The sequence below is a fragment of the Gorilla gorilla genome, chromosome 9 (assembly GCF_029281585.2).
Source record: "Gorilla gorilla gorilla isolate KB3781 chromosome 9, NHGRI_mGorGor1-v2.1_pri, whole genome shotgun sequence".
Classification (NCBI taxonomy): Eukaryota; Metazoa; Chordata; class Mammalia; order Primates; family Hominidae; genus Gorilla; species Gorilla gorilla.
Window position 1 is genome coordinate 107378601 of NC_073233.2, and position 24022 is coordinate 107402622.

Sequence of the window (24022 nt, forward strand, 5' to 3'; positions counted from 1 at the left end):
TACATAATTGCCAGCACATTCTATTGGCCGAAAATCAATCACCTAGCCTTACTCAACTGCAAGGAGAGATGGGAGATACAGATTTCCTATGTGCCTAGAGAAAAATGAATGTATTTACTGAACGCATAGTGTTATCTCTGCCACATCATGGATATCTGACAATGTGTTTATTCTTCCCTCACTTGAGTAATAGTTTGACTATAGAATTTTAGTTCAGAAATTATTTTTCCACAGAATTTTGAAGATAATTTCATTTTCTCTGAAGAGACACAGTGTTTTTTTATGTTTAAAACTTAAAAACAAACTGATATAAAACAAAACTTTAATATACTTATATCCAAATGATTTTTGTTCTATATTTGCGCTTTTTTGGGTCTTTCTTGGGAAATTTTACCTGTTAAACTGTGACGAAAATGCTATCCTGCAATTTTTACTATTTACTTTATAATTTTCCCCTTATATTTAGGACTTTAATTCATTTGGAATTTACCCTTATACATGGCGTAAGACTAGAATCCAATTTAACTTTTCTCCTATGGTGCTAGTTATATGAGTAACGTCTTCTAAACAACTTTCTTTTTTGTTTAATCACTAATTTGTCATACCGCTTTATCATGAATGTCTGATCCTTGTATAAATTGTCTTCTCATCTGCTCGGTTAACTCATCCTTCAATTTTATTGATCTCTTTGTTCTTGCCCCAATGTTAGTCTTTTTCAAAATTTTAATTACTCTAGCTTTGTTACATATCCTTTTACTAAAAAAGAGAGCCCCAAAACACTATCTTAACTTTATGCTTTTTCTGCAGGATTGGGCAGGCTCTTGATCCTTTCATTTATAATACTTACTAGAGTTAATTATTTTCTCAATAGTCACCAGTTTATATTTAAATGTTGCTGTTTCTTTCTTGCTCAAATTATCTGATTACCTTTCTTTTTATTTAACTATATTAATGTGCTTATATCTTACCATATTTTCATTTCTTCTCAAGCTGTTTCCTTCTTCTAGCTTTTTGCTGATATTTTTAGGTGGTATTGAGGTTGGGAACCATAAGATTCTAAAATTTCCTCTTCATTCCTGTTATATATATTTCAGAGATCATATTTACCCCTTGAGTCTTCAAAATAATGTGCCATGCATGCTCTTAGTGTTGAGATATCTTAAATAATTATTTTATTATTAATTTTATCTTTTAGCATTTATTATTAGGTGAGCTCTATCTGAATCCAGCTGTAGATACATAAAGGAAGAGAGTGAATTGTTTTTAGCTGTGGTTATTTTGCATGTTGGGTGAACTCCCTCAGATATACTGCTGACAAAAACGAATATGCACAGCTATTAATTCCCTTTCTAGTGTCTGATAAGTATCCGTGTCTCCATTCTGTGAGTACTTAGACTCATGTAGGATCATCTTCTGTCCCATATCCTAATATCTGGTACTCTGAACCAATGGAGTGTATAGCATAGTATCAACACAAACTATGTGCTACCACCTATCCTGTCTCTATCAGAACCAAGAACATTGCTTATGAGGACTTAAATCAGAGAATGTAATGAATTACTCCTAAATTTTCTCTCACCCCCAACAATCCCTGTTGTACTTCAACAGTGTGAACTGTAGCTGCCGCCAACAGCCTTACATATACTGGTCTATATAATGGATGGTTAGGCAATGTAGCCTGTATAGTCATTGCAATGTTTGCTTAGCTTCTTTCCACTCAAATTCTTTCCATCTTCCAAGTTATATGTTAATCTTAACTTTAAGTGAAAGTGTGAGTTTTCACCTTTTTTTTTTTTTTTTGGAATTTTCATGGATATTTTTAGTGGAGATTTCAAAGAGGCTGCATTGATGTTTATTGTTAGAAACTTTTTTTTTTTTTTCTGAGAAGGAGTTTCCCTCTTGTTGCCCAGGCTGGAGTGCAATGTTGCGATCTTGGCTCACTGCAACCTCCGTCTCCCGGGTTCAAGCGATTCTCTTGTCTCAGGAAACTTTTTCATATAAATGCTTTCTACTATTTTTAGGAATAAATTTATACATGTTAATAGCATCTATTTGTGAAACTAGGATTAATGGAGAAAGAAATACGTGAAATTCAAAATCACCTGTGCTTATTTTTGATATTTACTCCTTGGCCTTCACAGCATTAATTCCATGCTATTTACATAAGATTTAGAAAGTTTAAAATTAGCTTTTGTTTTACTAGTAAGATACTGTAGTACTGGTAAAAGAAAAGAGCTGTAAGTTAAATGTAGTATTTGTTTTAAATTCCCATATTCCCATTGCAAGATAGAAATGACCATATTTAAAATCTTGGTATTATCAATAAGCAATTCATTATGTTCAAAATAGCCAATTTCTATGGAGTCAATGAATACGAAATTTGACATATTCCCAATTAATTGAGCAATTAATAATTGCATGATTAGAGACTTCGCTTTCATCCATTCATGGTATAAACTATTCTACAGTTTTATTTCTATCCTGTTTCAAAATTATCTATTTCTTACAGTCTGTAGAGATTGTATATAAAACTACTACAAATGTATCAGTATTTATTATTTTAAAAGTTGAATTATTCATGGTTCTCTTTCTTGTTTTATTTTTAATTGTTCATTATTCCTAAATTCCCACTTAACTTACTGTATAATATTGATCTATGTTGGGATAATATTTTATAGCTCTGATTTTCCCATTCCCCACAAAGTAGTTTAAACAGAGTATGCACGTTGCATGCATACTATTGAGTTTAAACTCAATAATAATTTATTTCAATGAGGATAAATAAATGGAAAGAAATTAAATTCCTGATACTTTTCTTTGTAGTGCTAGTTTTGTTTGTCTATGGTTTTATTTATAATACTGATAAATTTTTAAATTTTTTTTTGGTTTTTGATTTGGAGTTGCACCTAAATATCTACGTACCTTTAAGCAAATCTCAAAATATTTATGAAATTCAATTACTCTTACTGGAAGTGATAAGGTTAAATAAGCTAATTTCTAGTCTCTAAGTTTTCTCCTACTTTTCTTTATGAATAGTAATCATCATCATAAGAACTACAATTTAATGAGTGTCAGTCATATACTAGGCATTAGTACTTAAAACAGACCTATTCATTTAGTAGAAGAAGAAACTGAGGTTCAAAGAGTTAGAGCAGCCTGTCCAAGACAGCACATCCATGAGGTGGTGAATTCAGAATTGTAACCTGGGCAGGCTACGTGATAGCTGCTTCAAGTGTTCTCTATCAGTTCGTTAGAGTTTGTGAGGCCATATTCTCTCATTTCATTCTTGCTTTAGTTATGAATCAGTTATTTCATTGATATTTCAATTTAGTTTGTGTCCTCCACTGAATCTTTGCCAAATTCTTTTATTCCCCCAATCATACCTGCCGAAGTCTGAGTCCTACTCTCATAAAATCAGAATGTTAGAAGCCTCAGGTCTCAACATTTAAACATATTTAACTGTATTTTCATACTTATACTCTTTCTTGTTCCTACACAAATAAAAATAATGTTCATTTTCTTTCCAAAGTGATTATTTTGTATTCTAATAATTCTAATAATTCATCCAAGTTCATTTATATATTTACTTTGTGATGAAGTGAGAGAATAAAAATGAAATAAGTCTTCAGTTTAGTTCATTTTCTTACCCTTTCTCTATACTGGTTCTATACTGGTTCATTTTTCAAGTAGAAAATCTGAAAAAAATTTTTATTTATTACCTGATATAATACGTATTTGAGGATATGTACCTTATTTCCTCATCCACAAATAATACACACCTCACTTTTTTGCCCCAAAGAGGCATCCAAATTGATTTACAAAAAAGGAAATGTTCCAATTATGAACATTATTCTGAAGAGGATACCCAATATATAAGCTCAGTCTTGGAAATGTGCCTAAATTTTTAATTTAAAATTAAAATATAGAAGGAAAATCACAAATTTAATTTTTGTTATCATTATAGCTATATTCTGATTAAGTTTGCAGTTGGATGCTTTGACATACTTTCACAAGTATAGATTCATGGCAGAATGTGAAGTAAGTAAAAAGTTAGGTAGATCTTATTTATTCCTGTAAGTCTTCATTAGTCAAGGACTGCTGTCATCCCCAAAATAACTGTCATTGACACTTTCAGGTCCGGGTTCAAAATAATATCTGCACTGATTCTGAACCTGAGGCAGTCATGCTGAAATTGCAGAGAGCACCTAGTCCCATTTCACAAACTTTCCAGATATATTTTTGGAATCACAAGTACATTTTATATTTAAAGTAATATTGCTAAAAAAAAAAAACAAATTTTCTAATAAACATTTTCCTTAAACAGCAATAAAAGGTAATACAATAATAACTCACAATATTTTGTACCCCCATAAAGTAGCCATCTGCTTCCAGAATATAAAATATCTTCCAAACCCAATCAATATAAGTAATCTTTATATCTAGAACTTGGAATCACAGGTATGTTTTAATATTAGAAATGAAGTCAGTTTTTGCTCTCATGTACTTTCTGTATCATATTTTCACCTCCCATTTTTGCTTGGCCTGATACTACCTGTCCTTAAGGTTTCTCCAGGGAGCTCCTTTCCTGGTCTAAATTTGTCATTCCATCAGTGAAGAGACAGGTTAGCTAGTGATTAAGAGCACAGATTATTCTTAACTCCTACTTTGCAATTTAAAAGCTGTGCCATATTGAGAAAGTTGTGAAACATCTCTGTACCTCACTCCTTCATCTGTAAATGGAGATGAGATACTTACTTCATGTGTTTTTTTTTTTTTTTCCTGAGGATTATACTATTTAAGTCATGAAAAGCATGTGGAAACAGTGGCTGACATATAGTAAGTACCCAAGATGGGCCATGCATTGGTAATAAGTTTTGTGTTCTTCAATAGCATTTTGTACATTCCCTATCATGATAGTAACCACTCTGTAATTATGCTTCTTAGTTGTCCCTTTTCCCAGAAAGATTATAAGGTCCAATCACTCAGGAATTATATCTCTGTTTGTCACAGTACCTCAATACCTATCATGATGCCTAAGACACAGTAAACGCTTAATCTTCATTTATTGAATGAATTAAGTTTCTATATGTCACAGGGACCAAGATACATATTTTATGTATATTATCTGCTTAAAATTTAATCATAACCAAGGAATAAAATAGTAGTATATAGGTAAGGAAACTGAACCTCAGTTTTCATGGTTATCAGACAAACCCCAAGTTAATCAACCTACACATCAAAGTTTCTCCACTACTTCCCGATGATTTCCCCTGCAAGTCTCCATCGAGGCACAAAGTCAAAGTAGTCAAAAGAAAAGTAAAATTTGGAAATTAAGTCTGTAGTATGAGTCTGTGAATTTGCTAAAATTATGGCTGGCTCATCATTTTCCAGGAATGAAGATTGCTTTGAAAATGCTGAAATAATCACCCCTAGATTCTGATTTTGTACATGAGCAGTTTATCATAATGACACCTCCTTTATCTCATCTTTGTACCTTCTTTTCTTGGCATTTGCTTCATTTACTGCAAATTTTGTGTAGTCTGTTTCACATCATTGTAAACTTGCCTCAAATCACCTGATGGTATGTTTCTATGATTATGCCAAGTTTTGCACTATGCTTAGTTCATTCTTTTGTAATTAGTTTTTCTGTCTGTTTGTTCAACACTTACTGTTGTGCTTGTATACTTCCTGTGAAGTTTTCTTTGTCAGTGATCAAGTTTACATTGAAAATTTGCAGCCAAGCGACATTGATGTATTGGAAATGGAAACATACACGCATTAGCATATTTCTTTCCTTCTTTCTTTTTTTTTCTTTTCTTGAGATGGAGTCTCACTCTGTTGCCCAGGCTGAAGTGCAGTGGTATGATCTCAGCCCACTGCAACCTCTACCTCCTGAGTTCAGGCGATTCTTATTCCTCACCCTCCCCAGGTGCACACCACATGCGCACACATTACAAAACAATTATGAACAATAACAAACATTTTGGTTCAAGTGCATCTCTAGAAAATCATTTTCTATGGCACCTTATCCTTCTGTGATTGTTTCATCAAATTGAGCTTCTTGATAGCATAAATCTTATGAGTTAATCATTTTGTTCCCTCTCTGACAGTGACCAACACATATGTCTGACACCTACTGTAAATATTTGAATTAATTAATGCTGACAGAAGAAGTGACTCTGACACATCTCTTTGCTTAGAGTATACATATTTATTTTGTCTGTTCTAAAAACATTCCACTGTAAAAAGAAAGGGCTAGTTCGTATACTAGAATGAATTATTTTTCTCATGTAGACAAATTATTTTTACTATTTCTTATTTATACTTGCTTTGCTTTTTAGCAATAACCTTGGAAATTCTTTTGATACTTGAAATGAAGGCTATTAGGATGGATTTTCTTTCCTTGGTATCTGTAGACTAATTTTGATTTTCACTTTTAAATATACATCTACTTGTGAAAGCTTCTAAACACAAGTAACACATATAATAAAAAAGCTAGAATTAAAATATAGCTTAAAGCATTATATTCCTTTTGCAAATACTACAGAAGTAATTTGTAACCCTTTGAGATCAGAGTTTGCAAATTTTGGCTTTCTCATATAACAAGAATAATTTGCATATGAAATATAGTATATGTTTAAATTCTCTTCTATGGGAGTTAGATGTTGAAATCTTTACTGAAGTGATTTTTTTTTTCCTGCGAACACTTACAAGATTCCTGTTCTCAACTTAAAGACTGAGATTTATGTGTCCAATACTTTAAATTTATTTTTTAATTTTTACACATTTCTCAGTGAAACCCACTTGTTGTCTTTGACTTAGAGACTCTATAATTAAAAGCGCATTTCAATTTAAACTCTAATTCACAGATAGTTTCTTAGTCAGTCTTTATTATATCAAATAATCGCAGCAACATTTAAAACTATTATATTTAAAATGTAATATATATATGAAACTGCTAAAGTAAACATTTACATTCTAGAACTCTCTATAAACCATAGACAGTAAATATATTTGAAAGAATCAGCTTGCCACACTGGCTAGAGTGTCAAAGTAGCCACAGTGCTACTGGTTTTTAAGTCCACTGCTGAGTTTGGCCAGGACTACTACTTTTTACTTAAAATGGCTTCAAAAAACTACTAAGAATACTTGTTACATGGTGAGTAGTAATATACTCTTTATCGCACCAAAACAATTTTCTTAAATGGGAGTACTTGCTTACATTGTGAACTGAAAAATATCTCCAGTCTATAATATGCCTGATTCCAAGTAATTCAAGTGTAAGATTCTAAATTATATATATAAATACTGTATTGTAATAAGAAGTTCTAGGGATTTTTTAATAATTACATAATGTTTTGGATATTTCTTTGTTGATTTTGATATTTATTTTAGAGTATGATCTGCTGGAGCTCAAAATTTTCCTAAAACCATCAAAAAAATACCCATCCTCTGCGTCTTCTTCCCCACTGATTTGAAATCCTAACTTTACATTTTAAAGTCTCTTTCATATAGAATTTGTTTACTGAGCTTTCTATCATCTGTCATAAGTCTGTATGCCCTTGTTCACATATTATACCATTAATTATTATTACCATTATCATTGAAATTACATAGCGTATTTAAATTCTAATAAAAAAAGACCATTTCATTGTCTTTTTAAAATATGACAATTTATTTTATTTATTTTTGCAGATGAAACAGAATAATCAAGATTGAAGGAAAAATCAATTTTTGTTTTTACCCAAAATGTGTCTCTATAATTTAATTTATAGAGAACACCCATCTTTGCAGTATTTAATCTTTCAGGGACATATTTTTTATTCAATTTTTAATGTCACTATATTTTTTGAGCGTTTTCAAATAAATCTTAAAAGTTTCTAATTAAATCTATTTTTAGGTTTCCACATTTCGTTTTCACCATTAATACACTCTTTCTAGCACCCCCTGCCATGGCTAGCTAATGTTTCTGGAATAAAACAATATTTGTTTGATAACTCATTAATTCTTATTATTTCTAGTAGTTTTTTTCTCTTAGATGTCTACTATCATTTGAATGTTCCTCCAAAACTCACGTTGAAATGTAATTGTCATTGTAACAGTTTTAAGAGGCGGGTCTTATAAGAAGTGACTAGACCATGTAAGATCCAACCTCATGAATGTGGGATTAGACCATGTAAGATCCACCCTCCCTCTTTATTGTGGGAGTGAATTAATTATCACTATAGTGGGTTCCTTATAAGATGGATGAGTTTGGCACAATTTCGTCTGCATGTCTCATGGCTTGCCTGCCATCTGCCCTGTCATAACACAGCACAAAGGCCCACATCAGATGCCAGAACTATGCTCTTGCATATCCCAGCCTCTAGAACTGTACAAAATAAATCTTTGTTCTTTAAAATTTACTCAGTTCCAGGTATTCTGTTATAGTAGCAGAAAATGAAATAGGAAAACTACCAACATAGGCCATCATATTATCTGAAAACAGTCATTTATTTATTCAATAAATAGCTGCAGAGTACTTGTTATCTCTGTTATATAGCTTACACTGTATTATACTTTTGTCCTCTTTCTAAAACTATTTCCTTCTCTTATTCTCTGATTTAAACTTCCTGGAAATGTTAATAATTTTGATTATGCCATAAACCTTGTCTTTTTTAAGCCTATAATGGAAATACCTCTGGTATGACATCATTAAATATTATATTGGTTTTTATTTGTAAATAAATGATTTTATTGCATTTAAGTTTCTAATTCTAATAATTTTTAAAATAATAAATGGAAGAGTTTTGTCTAATGATTTTTTTTTTTTCATTTTTGGATGGTTTCTATTTCCCTCTTTAACATGACAAAATGATGCTTGAAATTAAGTTCTCAATGTTTAAATCATATTTGATGGCTGAAACAAATTCTTAGTCTTGGAATCTCTCTCCCCTTCTTTTCCTCTTTTCCTTCACTTGGAACTTTATTCTGCCATCAGGCTTCATCTGATCTTTGCTTAATGCAAATTCCTGTGAGCATCTGGCCTAACATATCATTGACAAACAGCCTCTAATATTTCTTCATAATATTTTATTCTCTTGCTTTCTTTTCTCTTTTTTTCCCCCCAAAGAAAGGGTGGAATTGAGTGAATTTGTTGTCATTCATGTCCTGGCACAATTCCCCAAATTTATTTTACATTTATTTTTCTTTGATTTATTTTTAAATATTGCTATGACATTAAAATTATCACAAGATAAGATAATTATCACTTGAAGCTAAAAATCATATATGTGTTTATCAATCTGTTAATATTTATCTACTTTCTCATTTTATTACAATTTAGAGCATTCTTTGGCTCTGTTTCTCATTTTAACATCTTACTAAATTTCAAAATTTCACACTTTCATTAGTTAGAATTTTCTTTAATGGAAATACATTTCTATTCCTAATGTAATAAAATATAATTCACCATATGGAATATGTTAAGCAATGATCTTTTAAAAAATTACTTCATGAGTTATGATGCATATCACATAGATTTGTGATAGGAAGTTATAGTGCACAAAATATGATACGTACTTTGTGTTACCTAAACATTCTGGTCAACTTCTTATAGAACTTAGTCTTTAAAGCTAATTGGCATATGTAGCAATAAGCATTCATAATTATGAATTGATTTCTTCAATGAGTGGTCAGATTGGGGCCCAAGTTTCCCAGTTTATTTTGTTTGTTCACTGCTGCTATAGCTCAAATTATTTCCTTCTTAGTAGATTCTGAATTCATTCTGATTAAAATCTCTGACATATTAAGGATTTTAGCAGCTGAAGTATGATAGCTCATGTTTAATCAACTGATCCTTTCAAAGGGTTGTAGATATCCTCAACCAACAAGTGAATGGCTAATTACAATCCGAACTTTTATTGAGTTTCTATTGTTTTGTTATCTCTTCCCGTTTCCTAAGTGAGATACATATATAGATGCCACCCTATGCTTGTGTTTACCTTTACTTATTTTTGTGGTTTTGCTTTTTTCATACCATCTCTCCAGTCAGACTTTCTTTAAAAAAAACATTTATCCATTTTTATTTCTCTCTTAGCATCATTTTCATAGATGTACTTTGCATGCACTATATATTGAATTTATTTAATTTGAAAAAATATTTAGTTAATATCCTTAAATGAATATATAATTAAGATATAAATTGAAGAAGCATACAGTTTTAATATTTTATAGTTCTTTTGTTTAGGAAAAGATTATTAATATTACACAATTGAGACTCTTTTAAAAAATAATTTAGTACCCCTACATAAGATGCGGTTCTCTGCATTTTCTGTATAGTTATTTTCTAATTTTCACAAAGAAAATTTTGTTTTTGTAGGGATCTTGTATTCTGTGCTGAGTCTAGTATTTTCTTCGTTGTATAACTAAACTCTGACTCTCTTTCCATTTATTTCATTATTTTATTACATGAACACTTTTATTTCAATATTTTTCTTCTGGCTTTCACCATATTTTTAATTATTCTAACCCTAAATAGTAATAAAGTTGATAACATTTCACATATATAGAGATAGAAATGGTATATGTGTTTATAGACAAACATACATATAAAGGGAAAGAGAGAAACTTAGAAAACTGTAGTTAGAAGTATACCAAACCAAAATTTAACAAAAATAAAAATAATAACCTTTCAAGGAAGATCAGGGGCCGGGTGCAGTGGCTCACACCTGTAATCCTAGCTCTTTGGGAAGCCAAGGGAGGAGGATTGCCTGAGGCCAGGAATTCAAGACCAACCTGGCCAATTATAGTGAGACCCCATCTGTTAAAAAAAAAAGGTAATTATTTCATTTAAAAAATAAAAAAGAAGCTGAATATTTTATCTTACATAAAGTTGGAAATACTTTAAAATTGCTAAATATTGGAGGTACAATATAATTAGTAAGTGAAAAACTGAAAAACTCCTGCTGTTGTAGAATCAGAATGTGAATATTATAGAGACACATTCCAGAGGTTTAGTTGGAGATGATTTTTTTTTTGCCTCAAGAAAAATTGTGAAGTTAAGTCTTTTTTAACTAATGAGTATTTCAAATATCTTTTCTTTATTTATTATCTACTGTGCTGTAACACATTTTCACAAACTTAGTGGCTTAAAACAATGCATATTTATTATCTCACAGTTTATGTGGGTAGAGTCTGGGCATGGCTGGGCTGTGCCTTCCTCCAGTCTCTCACAAGACTGCAATGAAGGTGTCAGCTAAAACTGGGGTTTTATCTGAAGACTCAGTTGGAAAGGACTCACTTTCAAGCTTACTTCCACGGCTGTTGGGAGGATTCAGTTTCTTTTGGGTTGCTGGACTGAGGGTCTTTCGCTGGGGGCCCACCCTCAGTTTCTTGCCATGTGGATCTCTCTACCTTCGTAACAGCAAAATAAAGTATCTACTAACAAAATGGGTTAAAATCTCTTTTAACCAATTCACAGAATTAGGATCCTATTATTTCTGTTGTATTATTTTGCCTAGAAATAAGTTTCTAGGCCTACCCACACTCAGAGGATGGAGATTACAAAAGGGTGTGACTATCAGGAGGAGGGGATCTTTGAGGGCCATCTTGGAATTGGCTACTACAATTCCTTTTCTTTTCTCTTTCCCCCTCTCCAAATAGGCTCTTTCAACAATGTGGATATATGGATTTTTTTTTTTTTGAGATGGTTGTTAAACCAAGATAACATGTAAAATGCATGGTGAAGGTAGCCAAAATATTTTGAAAATTCAAAATCATTACTAACTTGTTTGAAAATAAACCATTTTAAGAATGCTACATGACTTCAGCTATAGAGTGACGTTTCCTACTTTTAAAAATATACATGTGCATTTTATTGACTCTGTTTAATAGGTATATTTCTATTACACAGAACAAATGATTTAATCTATACATTAATGTATATTTAACCTGAAAATATTTTGTAGCTAATGTTTTAGATTCTTTTTGGTTTGTTTTAAATTGTGTTTGGGATTTCTTTTAACCCCTAAACACTAAATTGTTTGAATGAATATAGAAATAAAATAGACCCCATTCATCAAAATGAACACTAATGCAAATAGCATATATTAAAATGTAAAACAATGGATTAAAATTCATATGGCTTTTCTGGTTCCTGGTGGAAATAGAGCATAAAGAAATCAACTGGTCATCCTCTTCTAGTTTCATTAATTCTTATTTTTAAGAACTATTTGTTTAAGACTGTGAATATTGATAACACTGGAAACCAATAACTTTTAACCTATCAGGTTCAGAATGCCCTTCACACTTTTTTTTTTTTTACTATTTTATAAGAAAATGTTATTTATTATGAAACATAATAATTTAATTTAAATTTTACTGCTATCCATTTACTAGTTCTATATGTAGCATAAAAGTCATTTAATACAGTTCTGAAAAAAAGAAACCCTTTGACTGGTTTTACTTAATTCATGTCATTCTAGGTAATATAGAGCAGAGCTTTAAAACCCTTGTAAACACTGTGAACGCAGGAAACTAGATAATTTTTCTTGGGAACAAATTTTGAAGGCAGATGAAACTTAAATAATCTAATTATAAATAAGCAATGATCATACTTTTCTTACCTTTACATTTTAAATCTAGAAATACATCATACCAAGCCATTCGGCATAAAGCTAAAATACCACTTTTAATGTGTTAAATGTTTTGAAATCTTCTCTTAAAGTTTTTAAGTGATGGAACAGGCTGCAGTTCTCTAAATACGTATAATAATACTCTACTTAATTGAATTTAAAAAACAAAATTTTATTAATTTTCACCTCTAGCAACAGACGTATATGTTTTGAGATAAAGAAAAAAAAAACATTTTATAAATGGTCTGATGAAAATTTTAGTTGGCTGACACATTTAATTTTCACAGCTGTTTATTTTTTTTTGTCCAGTTTAGTTTATTTTTCTTATCAGAACTGGATAAAGACCTATTAGACCAAATTTATTCCCAATGGCATAAAAAGAAAGAAAAAAAGCTAAACCCTTTATTACAAGACAAAACAGTTTCACTGGCTAAAAGTAGAGATACAAAATATAGATAACAGATGGCATTTAAGGTTGTTGCTATTCAACTTTAATCAGATTTGTGATATCTTTGACGCTGGTTGTAAGTAAGCATGATTTTTTCTGGTACATATTAGCTATATGATGGAGTGTGAGTTGTCTGTGGAAGTACACCTATTAATATAAAATATGCTCTACAACAAATCAAATACTTGTTCTCTCCTTTTATTATCTTCTCCATGCCTTTCCTATGCCAGTTTTGGTTCTTGAAATGATAAACTTTCTCTCTTGTGGAACTGCCAATAAGTAGCCAGCATTTGGTCAGGTAAAGAGTATAGGCTCTGGTGTCGGATAGCTGTTTCACTGGCTTTCAATGGCATCTTTGGCAGGATATTTGATCTCTGGGGACCTGTTTCCTTATCTGTAAAACAGGGACATCAGAATTATCAAATTCATAAGATTGTTGTAAGGCTTAAATGACTAAATATCTGTAGAACATATGGAACAATGGCTGGAATAATTATGAACATCATATAAACATTTGCTATTAATTTTACCTGATTCTTGAATGTTCGCATATTCTTGAGATTCACTATATGTTTATTCTACAATCTTTGCTTTACAACCTGTTTCCTAACGTCTAGAGTGTATCTATCTAACTTCTGTTACTATTGAAATTCATAACTTCTAATATGTATAGTCATTTTTTTTTGTTTTGTTTTTTCTACCTGTGAACTGGCCCCTAGTGTCTATCCAACTCACATTAGGACCTGATATGTTACAGGCCATGAGGTATTTCTGTGGCTTACCTAACTAATGATCAACAGTCCTCATTCAACATCAGGGCATCTTTTACCCTACTAAGTTCTAAAAGAATGTTCTATGGAAAGAAGAGGATGATTTTGGATTCAATGAGAATTCATTGGGGATATTGTGTATCTAAGATAACCACGAAATTCACTTGCATAGGTCCTTGAAACTTTTGAGAAGAATGTGCACCTACTCTCACTCAGCTTACTGCAGTCTATAGTGATGAGACTGGGTTGAAAATTATGCCTATACCATGTCCTATATCTCAGTTCCACAGAGGATTGGCATTAAAAAAAAAAGAATATTGCAAGGATTGTTTTAGTTCCTACTGGATATCTGCATTCAAAGGTTCTTGCCACTGGGTCTTCAGTAAGCAGTAATTCTAGTGCCTTTTTTAAATTTTCATCTTTGGAATATTACTTTTCTTTATCTCAGGATATTTTCTCACAATTATCTACATCATATCATGCTAATTAAAGCCTGACACCATTAATATCAAAATATTTGTCTTTTTAATATGTTCTTAAGCAACCAAATCTTACACAAAATATATTAGAGTGCTCTATTTTCTGAGCCTCTAATAATTTTGTTTTTGTTCTGTTTTTCTCCAATCATAGTCCTTTTCCCTTATTCATTGTTGTATCCCTAGCATCCTGCACTGGTGATCAGTAAAATACATTGAATTTTAGTGAATATATTTGCTGATTATGTGAGAAATCTTTTAAAATACAAAGCTGATGCTGTTATTCCACTGAGTAAAATATTAAAACAACTTAATCACTCAGTATTACCTACAAATTCATTATCACGGAATAAAAGACTCTTCAGGAGTTGGCCCTGCTTATTGCTTCAAGCTCCCCTGTGATTTCCTTCTCTAAGTGTTGACAACCCACCTTACTTCCCCACCTGAATGAATACATTTGGTTTTCAAGACTCAGTCTAAATACTTATCTTTTTAATTCCTCCAAGAGCTGATTATTTTCTCCCCTGTGCCAGAAGTATATTCTGTAGCTAAGCCTACCATAGTCAAGATTCTCTGTACTGCAATTATACTGTTATATTTCTATATCTCCTTGGAGGTGATTGTTTAGGGAAGAGATGATATTTTCTTAAATTTTGTGTAATAAGAACATAATCAGCGCACAATAAATGTTATCAGAATTATTTAAGAATTAATGAATAAATTGATACCTTGCTAAGGTTCAACATCCCTAACATAATATTTTGAGTCTGAAATTCCCAGTGATTACATATAAAGGAAAAGGTAAATTTTGAGGGTTTTAAGGGGAATAAAAATTCAATAAAAATGCATTATTAATCTCCCTATGAACTGAACATATGAATTAGTACGCTATACCTTTCCCTTTCAGATACTGAGCAAAGGGAAGCAATAAAAGATGATTCCTATTAAGTATGTAACCAAACAAATTAGGCAAAATGCTACTTTTAATAAAAATTATTATTTTCCCATAGACAAGATACACATTTTTGAAAGCTGCAAAGAACAGAAAGGTAATTCTACATTGCTTTAAATGATAAAGAAATTATAGTGCAAACTTTAGTATTAGCTTCTCAACTAGTATCATTTTAGCATTTGTATCTATGTTGGATCTGTAACAGTTGAATAATAAGTTACATTTAAACTTAAATTTCAAAAACCCAGAAGAGTTACTTTTGTATGTATCTTGTGAATTTAGTCAGTTGCTTTTTGTTCTTAATGTTTTCAAATGTGAAATGTGACTTTTCAGTAAATGGAAATATTGCATTTACTTTTTAAATATTTAATAAAATCAATTGTTTTCTTGAAATAAAAACTGAAATCGCTTTTCAAAATAGGTCATAGACCTAAATGCAAAATCCCAAACTATAAAAATCCTAGAAGATAACGTAGGAGAAAACCTAGAAGAACTTGGGTATGGCACCAACTTATTTAGACAGAACACCAAAGGCATGTTCCATGAAAGAAATAATTAATAACCGGAACTTCACTAAAATTAAAATCTTTTACTCTGTGAAAGATAATGTCAAAAAATGAGAAGTCAAGACTGGAATTAAATATTTGCAAAAGACACGTATGCTAAAGGACTCCTATCCAAAATATAAAAATAACTCTTAAAGCTCAAATACCGAGGAGGGTGGATCACTAGATCAAGAGACCGAGGCCATCTTGGCCAATATGGTTAAAGCCCGTCTCTACTAAAAATACAAAAATTAGGTGGGCGTGCGGTGGCCCGTGCCAGTAGTCCCAGCTACTGGGGAGGCTGAGGCAGGAGAATGGCGTGAACCCGGGAGGTGGAGCTTGCAGTGAGCCGAGATCGCGCCACTGCACTCCAGCCTGGCAACAGAGTGAGACTCCTTCTCAAAAAAAAAAAAAAAAAAAAAAAAAGTTTTAGAACAGAAACAAAAGGAAGTAAAGTGCACTTGGAAGAGGGCCAAGCTGGCAACTTGAGAAATTCAAGCGCACAGTTTGACCTTTGACTTGGGGTTTTATACATTGCCATTCTTCGTGCGCAGTGGCCTGCTAGTACTTGAGAGGGGTCTCATGCACAGTGTCAACAGTGTGTTTACTGGAGTTGTGCGCATGCTCACTTGAGGCATTTTTCCCTTACCAGTTGAGTGCTCCTAGAAGAAGGTCCTATACCAATTAAACTCCACGATTTTGTCTCTTAGTGCACATTCTTGAGCCCACTCACCCAAATCCGGAGATTTTATTGGGAAGCTGCTGCTCACCATTTTCAGGTGTTTGTATCTATTAGGAGACTCCCTGGTGCCAGCTGTGACCAATTATTATTTTAGTGAGACAGCGTAGCAACCACCTGACCATCACCTGATGGCCTCCTGACACTTCTGGTTGGCCAGGTTTGTGGGGTTGCGGGGGTGTGCTCTAATGACATTTTCCACAGAAATACAAAAAAAAAGAAGCTAAAATTAGTATAGAAGCACAAAAGGTGACAAATAGTCAAAGTAAGAGTACCAAGAACATAAACTGGGCTAAGCACAGTCTCTTCAGTAAATGGTGCTAAAAGTAGATATCCATATGCAGAAGAATTAAACTAGATCCCTGCCTTCTCACCCTATACAAAAATTAACTCAAAATAGATAAAAGGCCTAAATATAAGACCCAAAACTGTAAAACTAGTAGAAGAAAACACACGTGAAATGCTTTAGGACATTAGTCTGAAAAAAGATTTGATGCATAAGACCTCAAAGCACAGGCAACAAAAGCAAAAATAAACAAATGGGATTATATCTAACTAAAAAACGGCTACACAACAAAGGAAACAGTCAATAGAATGAAATAACAATGATCTGACGAGGATTAATACCCAGAATATACAAAGAACTCAAAAAGCTCAAAAGCAAAAAATAAAAACAAAAAAACACAATACAATTAAAAAAGTATGAGTTATCTGAATATACATTTCTTAAGATATACAAATGGCCAACAAATATATGAAAAACAGCTCAACAACACCAATCATCAGGGAAATGCAAATCAAAACCACCATGAGGTATCATCTCACCCCTATTAGAATAGCATTTATCCAAAAGACAAAAAATAACAAACGCTGGTGAGGATGTGGACAGAAGGAAACTCTCATACACTGTTGATGGGAATGTAAACTACTACAGCCACTATGGAGAACAACATGAAAATTCCTCAGAAAAACTATAAACAGTGTTACCATTTGATCTAGCAATGCCACTATTGGGTATTTATTCAAAGGAAAGTAATCAGTACATCAAAAAGACATCTACAGCTCTATGTTTATTATGGTATTATTCACAACAACCAATTTATGTTCATTATTAGACAACCAAGGGGTCCAACAAATGGATGAATGAATAAGGAAAATGTTGTGTATTACACAATAGAATACTAGTCAGCTACAAAAAAAAGGTGAAATAATCATTCTCTGTTACATGAATGGAACTGAAGACATTATGAAGAAATAAGCCTGGAACAGAAAGTTAAACACCACCTGTTCTCATTCACATTCATATGTGGAAGCAAAAAAAACATACAAACAACAACAACAAAACACTTTATCTCATAGAAGTAAAAAGTAGAACAGAGGATACTAGAGATTGGGAAGGGCCGGGGAGAGGGGAGCACTGGGAGAGATTTGCTAAAGGATACACAAGATATTTGTTACAGCTAGATAGGAGGAATAGGTTAGTGTCCTGTAGCTCTGTAGGATGACTACAGTTAACAATAATACATAGTTTCAAAAAGCTAGAAGGAGGATATTGAATGCTCCCAACATAAAGAAATGGTAAATATTTGATGGATATGCTAATTATTCTGATCTGATCACTAGACATTACATTTATTTCAACATCACCATTAACCCCATAAATATGTAAATTATGAGTCAGTGAAACATTTTTGAAAATTAAAAAAGCAAAAACGCCCCAAAATTGTTAAAAAAAAAAAAAAAGGCAAGTGATTTCCATGGATTAGTGGGGAGAGAGAGATAAATAGGCAGAGCACAAAGGATTTTAGGGGAATAGAACTATTCTGTATGTTACTAAAGTGGTAACTATGTGTCATTATATATTTTTCAAAAGCCACAGAATGTACAATACTAAAAGTGAACTGTAATGTAAATTATGATCTTTGGAGATAATGATTTGTCAGTATAGGCTCATCAATTGTAACATATGTACCATTGTGTTTTGGGATGTCGACAATACAGAAGGTTGTACATGTGTGAGGACAGGGGACATAAAGGAACTCTCTAAACTCTGTAATTAATTTTACTGTGAACCTAAAAATGCTCTAAAGTTTATTGATTAATAAAAACATTCAGCTGAATAAAAATGTATACTAGGAATAAATGAGATTTTCTCTGTTTAATCAGAATGATTTAAACTTGAAATTGCAAACAGACAAAAAAAACCCCTGAATTTCTGTCTTAATATTATTATGTCCAATTTATAGTTTGGACATCTTTACAACCATGAAATTTCTCACAGTATTCTTTATTTCCACTCTAAAATTACGGAGAGATAATGAGTATAGTACTCAATGTATTCATTCATAGTAGACAATCAAGCAATCGGTTTTCGTTTACTTGGTTTGGAAAAGCTATAAAAACCTTTCTTTGTAATCACGGACTAATAATTACACAAATTGTTTTGTCTCTGTTTCTATACGTTACCCTTACAATTAATATGAATCTTCTGGGCTCAGTTATCCTGCTGTTGAATTCTACAATTTTTGCCTATTTTCTCTTTCCCAGAGAGTTTATTTTTACTGTATAATACGTTGAGGAAATATTTTAGCTCATTCTTATAATTTATTTGGTCTTTTCTGCTTTTATGAGTACAATTCAGTTAATAGTATTTGTTTAAAATGCCTGCTTTAATCCTTTTCAGATATGTCTAGACCAAGTTGATGTCTTTCATTGAGCATATCAACTTTTAATAAACTAATTTAGATACTCTGACTTGCTGCCATAATTATATAATAATATTTCCATTATGCATTATACTTTTGTCTATGCTTATGTCTCTACCTGGAAAAGTAAGCTTTGAAAACTCATACTGTATATTGTTTATTCCCTAAATCTTTGTATCCAAGCATAGTGCATAACAAATAATGGGTTCCCAGAAATTTGTTTAGATAATAGTCAGTATATTATTCCATTTTAGAACAGTTAAATTTGTTTAGATAATAGTCAGTATATTATTCCATTTTAGAACAATTTATTTAATGTAAACTAGTGTGAGTAAATGATGGTTTAATGTGAATTAAAGTGATGATTATTTTTCAGTTAACTGTAAAGTTGAAATATAAAACACAAAAGATCTCAGTGAAAATAAAACCTAAAAATGTAGTTTAGATTTTCAAGAGTTTTAGAAACTATTTCTTTCAAATGCAAAAACTGGACTGTTGATTTTTGCGTTGTTGTTGTTGTCGTCTTAGGTTCAAAAGCATTACTTTGATCAATATTGGCTTTTGAAACAGAGTGCAGAGGTTAACCATAAGTTATAAAGTGGGAAAGGAATGATGACATAGATCTATTTTCTTACTACACAAAAAAGAGATTAGAAAAATTTTTTATTGGCTATAAAATGATGGGAAATAAGGCTTATAGACAATGAGCTATATTATACAATCCCCAAATAAGGGAATTTAAGGGGACATAGGAACTGCATCTGTCTTTTCCTCTGGTATTTTTGGAAGAGTCAGCCTGAAAGAACACACTGCAACAACATGGTTGGCCATATTAGAGTAAAAGTGCCAAGTAAATAGATGTTGGCAGAGAGAAGGTCAAGAAAGTACCTAAGTTCTACATAGGTTCTGACAGATCACAGAAGACATTTAGTTTGGTTCTGCATGTTAAAGTGGAGAATTGAGTGTTACCATCACGTGTCCACCACGTTTTAAGGTGAAGTGACTATACAGCAAGGCTGACACATTAACTAAAGGGTAGGATGTAAGTGTGAACCTGAAGACCATCAGAAGAAGGATCCAGCATGACAATTTATTCAACAAAGGAAACTGATGAATTCCTAGGAACCATGCTTTTTTTCTGGCTTCTGCATTGTGATTACTTACGTAATAAAGCAGGTCACTGCAGTGAAATTATCACAAATAAGATGCTTCTTGTCTGATGCCAAGATCTTATCAGTGCATAAATGTTGGATGAGAGTAGGGATGAGGCAAATGCAAATATTCACATATAACCTGGGAAGCCAGACATCCCTGTAGAAGAATTTACCAAATCAAACGTAATAGTCTTTGATGAAAACATCCTCATGAAGAGTTCTTATTTCCTTATGTTGTGTTTCATTTCAGTGTGCCTAATACACTTTCCTTCTAGCAGACATCACTTGGATCATCTCCATTCTTCACATAAACAAAACCTAAAAGCATGAAATATCAAGAATGTCTTAATTTCTTTTCAACCAGGAGACTCCTTTAATCCCATGAAAATTTGCCTATTGCTTCTCCAAAAACCAGCTCCTTATAACAAAATATATAAATTAAGGCAACTTTTAAAGAGTTAAGAATAAGTTCTCTCCCAGTCACCTAAATGAGTTTGCATGTGCCACATACTCGCATAGCCAAGAGGGCTTACTCAAATGTTATGAAAGAGTGGGAGAAGATTTATCCCACAGTAAATATAACTAATTATAAGTTAATTATATTTGATCTCTAGGATCATTGTATTTACTCCTACAATAATAAAGATATTTTGCATTAGCTGCTATCATGAGCAATTTCCAAATGCCAGAGGGATTAATCAAATGAAAGATTATTTCTTATTTATTTATTTTTTTCTTACTTAACTATCTGATGCTAGTGAAGAATCTCTTCTAAGAATCTCCAAGAAGTTTTTTTTTTTTTTTTTTTTTTCCTCTTTTTTGACATGGAGTCTCGCTCTGTCGTCCAGGCTGGAGTGCAGTGACGCGATCTCGGCTCAGTGGAATCTCCGCCTCCTGGGTTCAAACGATTTTCCTGCCTCAGCCTCCTGAGTAGCTGCAACTATAGGCATGCACCACCATGCCTGGCTAATTTTTGTATTTTTAGTAGAGATGGGGTTTCACCATGTTGGTCAGGCTGGTCTCGAACTCTTGACCTCGTGATCTGCCTGTCTTGGCCTCCCAAAGTGCTGGGATTACAGGCATTAGCCACCATTTTTAAGAACTTCCAGGCTCCAGAATCCTTCTACTGTGTGGCTTTCTTATCTCAAAATCTTTGCTGCTAACCACTAGTATGGAGGCTAGGTCTTCAACCAAGAATCTTGCAAGAAATTCTAAGGGCCAAGAGAAAAGTTGGGTGTATCACCACTTTCTACATTCTGTCTGCATCCAGAACTAGTTATAGAGTACCAATTTAATTACATAGAATTGTGGAAAATGTAATCTTCCTGTATACACTGCAAGAGAAAACAAAATTGATGAGAATCTATGTAATCATTTTACCAAAACTCCACACATTCTGACTTTGCCACATGCCGGGTCAGGATAGATTGCTTCTCCTTGGAGGATTAGTCATGTAATTAACAAAAATGTGTGTGGGAGTTCATTGAAAGATACTGAAAAAGAGGGGAAAGTGAGCATTGTTCTGAATACTAGAAGTCTTGTTTCAGTATGAAAAGCAAACAGAAAGTATTAGAATACTATTTTTGAATCTAAATAGAATGCTATGTGCTATCGCGTCTATCAAACAAGAGCAGGTCTCAAGAGAGCCTACTCTATGATTTGCCAAGGATAAAAAAAAATACTATTTTTTTCTAAAAAATAAATACCCTTGCTTTTCTCTTCATCCTTTATTGCATTTGTACAATTGATTACTTTCTTTCCGTTTGGAGTTTTCTAGATTTAGAGACATTTCTTTCAGGCCATACAAGTGCCAAATGCTGTCTTTTTAGTCAACTTGCTAAATTACAGGTAACTCAGCCAAAAAGTAGTTTAAGTGGCATTCAGGTGACTTTGCATTACTGTAGAGAGTCATGTAACTGGATAAAAATCAGCCTTCAAATGCAATAGAGCATTATTTATTCTGGTATATAAGCATGTAAACATGACAAAGTGAAGCTGTTAAAGCAATGAACTATGATTCCCCTAAAGATTTAGAGCACCATTTAGTATTTTACAGCACCAGGCTTACTCTTAACAGTATCTGATTTTGTCATATATATATTTTAACTTCTCATTCTCTCTAGTGGTTCCTGGCTTTAAGGAACCTCAGCATGGCTTTATTTGCTAATATTGACACCTGTGATTAATGAAGGCTTAATATCTGAGATAATTTGTTGTCACTTGGAGTCCCTATTAAATTATAGAGTCTATGTATTATTTTAACATAACAGGGATATGACTAAGGTAATATTTATGAATTGTGAAGCAAGATATCCATTCTGCAGCATGGAGTCTGCCAGGAGTTGGTACACCATAGGAAGAATTCAGGAAAGTACAGATGTTATCATATTCCTACTGCAGACCTCTTGCAGGGAGAATGTGGGAGAGCAAGTGATGAAAGAGCAAAAGTGAGAGTGAAAGTGAGAGGGAAAGACAGACAGAGAGAGACAAAGAGAGGGATTGAATGTAAAATAGGAAAACATTTAAAAAAGGAAGATAAATACTTTTGCATATTATGGGGGATTGAAACAAGTGCCTTGATCTTAAATTTTAATGTTTAACATCCATTTAACTCTTATTATATCTGGACATATTCACCCCTAGAATTCAGACACGTTATTTCACTTCTTAGATTTCTTATTTAGTAATATGATGACTTCACAGAAACAGAATTACTAAGTTTTATTTCAAAAATGTATTGGGGAATTATATTTAATATGCTTATACCTTACAAATAATAATGTCATTCTGTGATATTAATTAGTCTTAATAATATTATAGGAAAGAAGTGCTAAATTTGACAATTATTCAGACAATTATTCACCAATTTTGACCAACTCAAGAAGCATAATTTAGGTGTTCATCATTTGGACATTAAGTTATTACATAATTTTTTTTTCTCCACACCATGATTCTATAGCTTATTACATAAATTCATTATTGAGGGAGAACAAAGTAATCTGCTTACAAACATAATTTTTATTTGACCATAAAGTCCATACATAATTATTTAGTGGAGAATACCAGTGTCTCACAATTCACTTTTAGTGTACTCTTCTTACTTTGTAAATATGCAGTCAAATAATAGATTATTTTTCAGTATGCGTTCCTCAGAAATTGTAGCCTGAGACAAAGTGCTTAGTTACTGTTACTTATTAGGGAGTGTGATCCCAATGAGTAGAAGTGAGGCTCAGAAGGTGAAGTAGGTTAGGAGGGACAGCCAACGTGAGGCGGTATTAGCAAGCTGCCTGCTGATTGCATGATGCCTTAGGATGTCCCCAAAGAAACCAGAAATTTACTGCTTCTCAGTTTATATGGGGTGGCCACCATGTGGTGAGTGAAGTGGAACCATTTATCCATGGTTTCCTATCTCTCATTGATAAAAGTTTTGCTCCACTGGGTGTTAACTCCCAAATACTTCTGAGTCCCATGGAGCCACCCTTAGGGAATCCTCTGGGCAGGAGCTGCAGGCATGAGGCACAGTTGTTGAAGTTGCCCTTGTGTGGGGTTACTCAGAGCTCACAGAGATCTAACCACTATAGGGACAGCTAAAACAGAATACTGGTAAGGCCTGGGAGAG

The 24022-nt window shown here is 32.6% G+C and overlaps 1 protein-coding gene across 1 annotated transcript in view; it reads left to right on the forward strand.

The window, feature by feature from the left end:
• The window catches only part of CNTN5 (contactin 5), a 1330348-nt gene that overhangs the window by 445210 nt on the left and 861116 nt on the right, over positions 1–24022 (forward strand). The gene's annotated exons all lie outside the window — the stretch shown is intronic.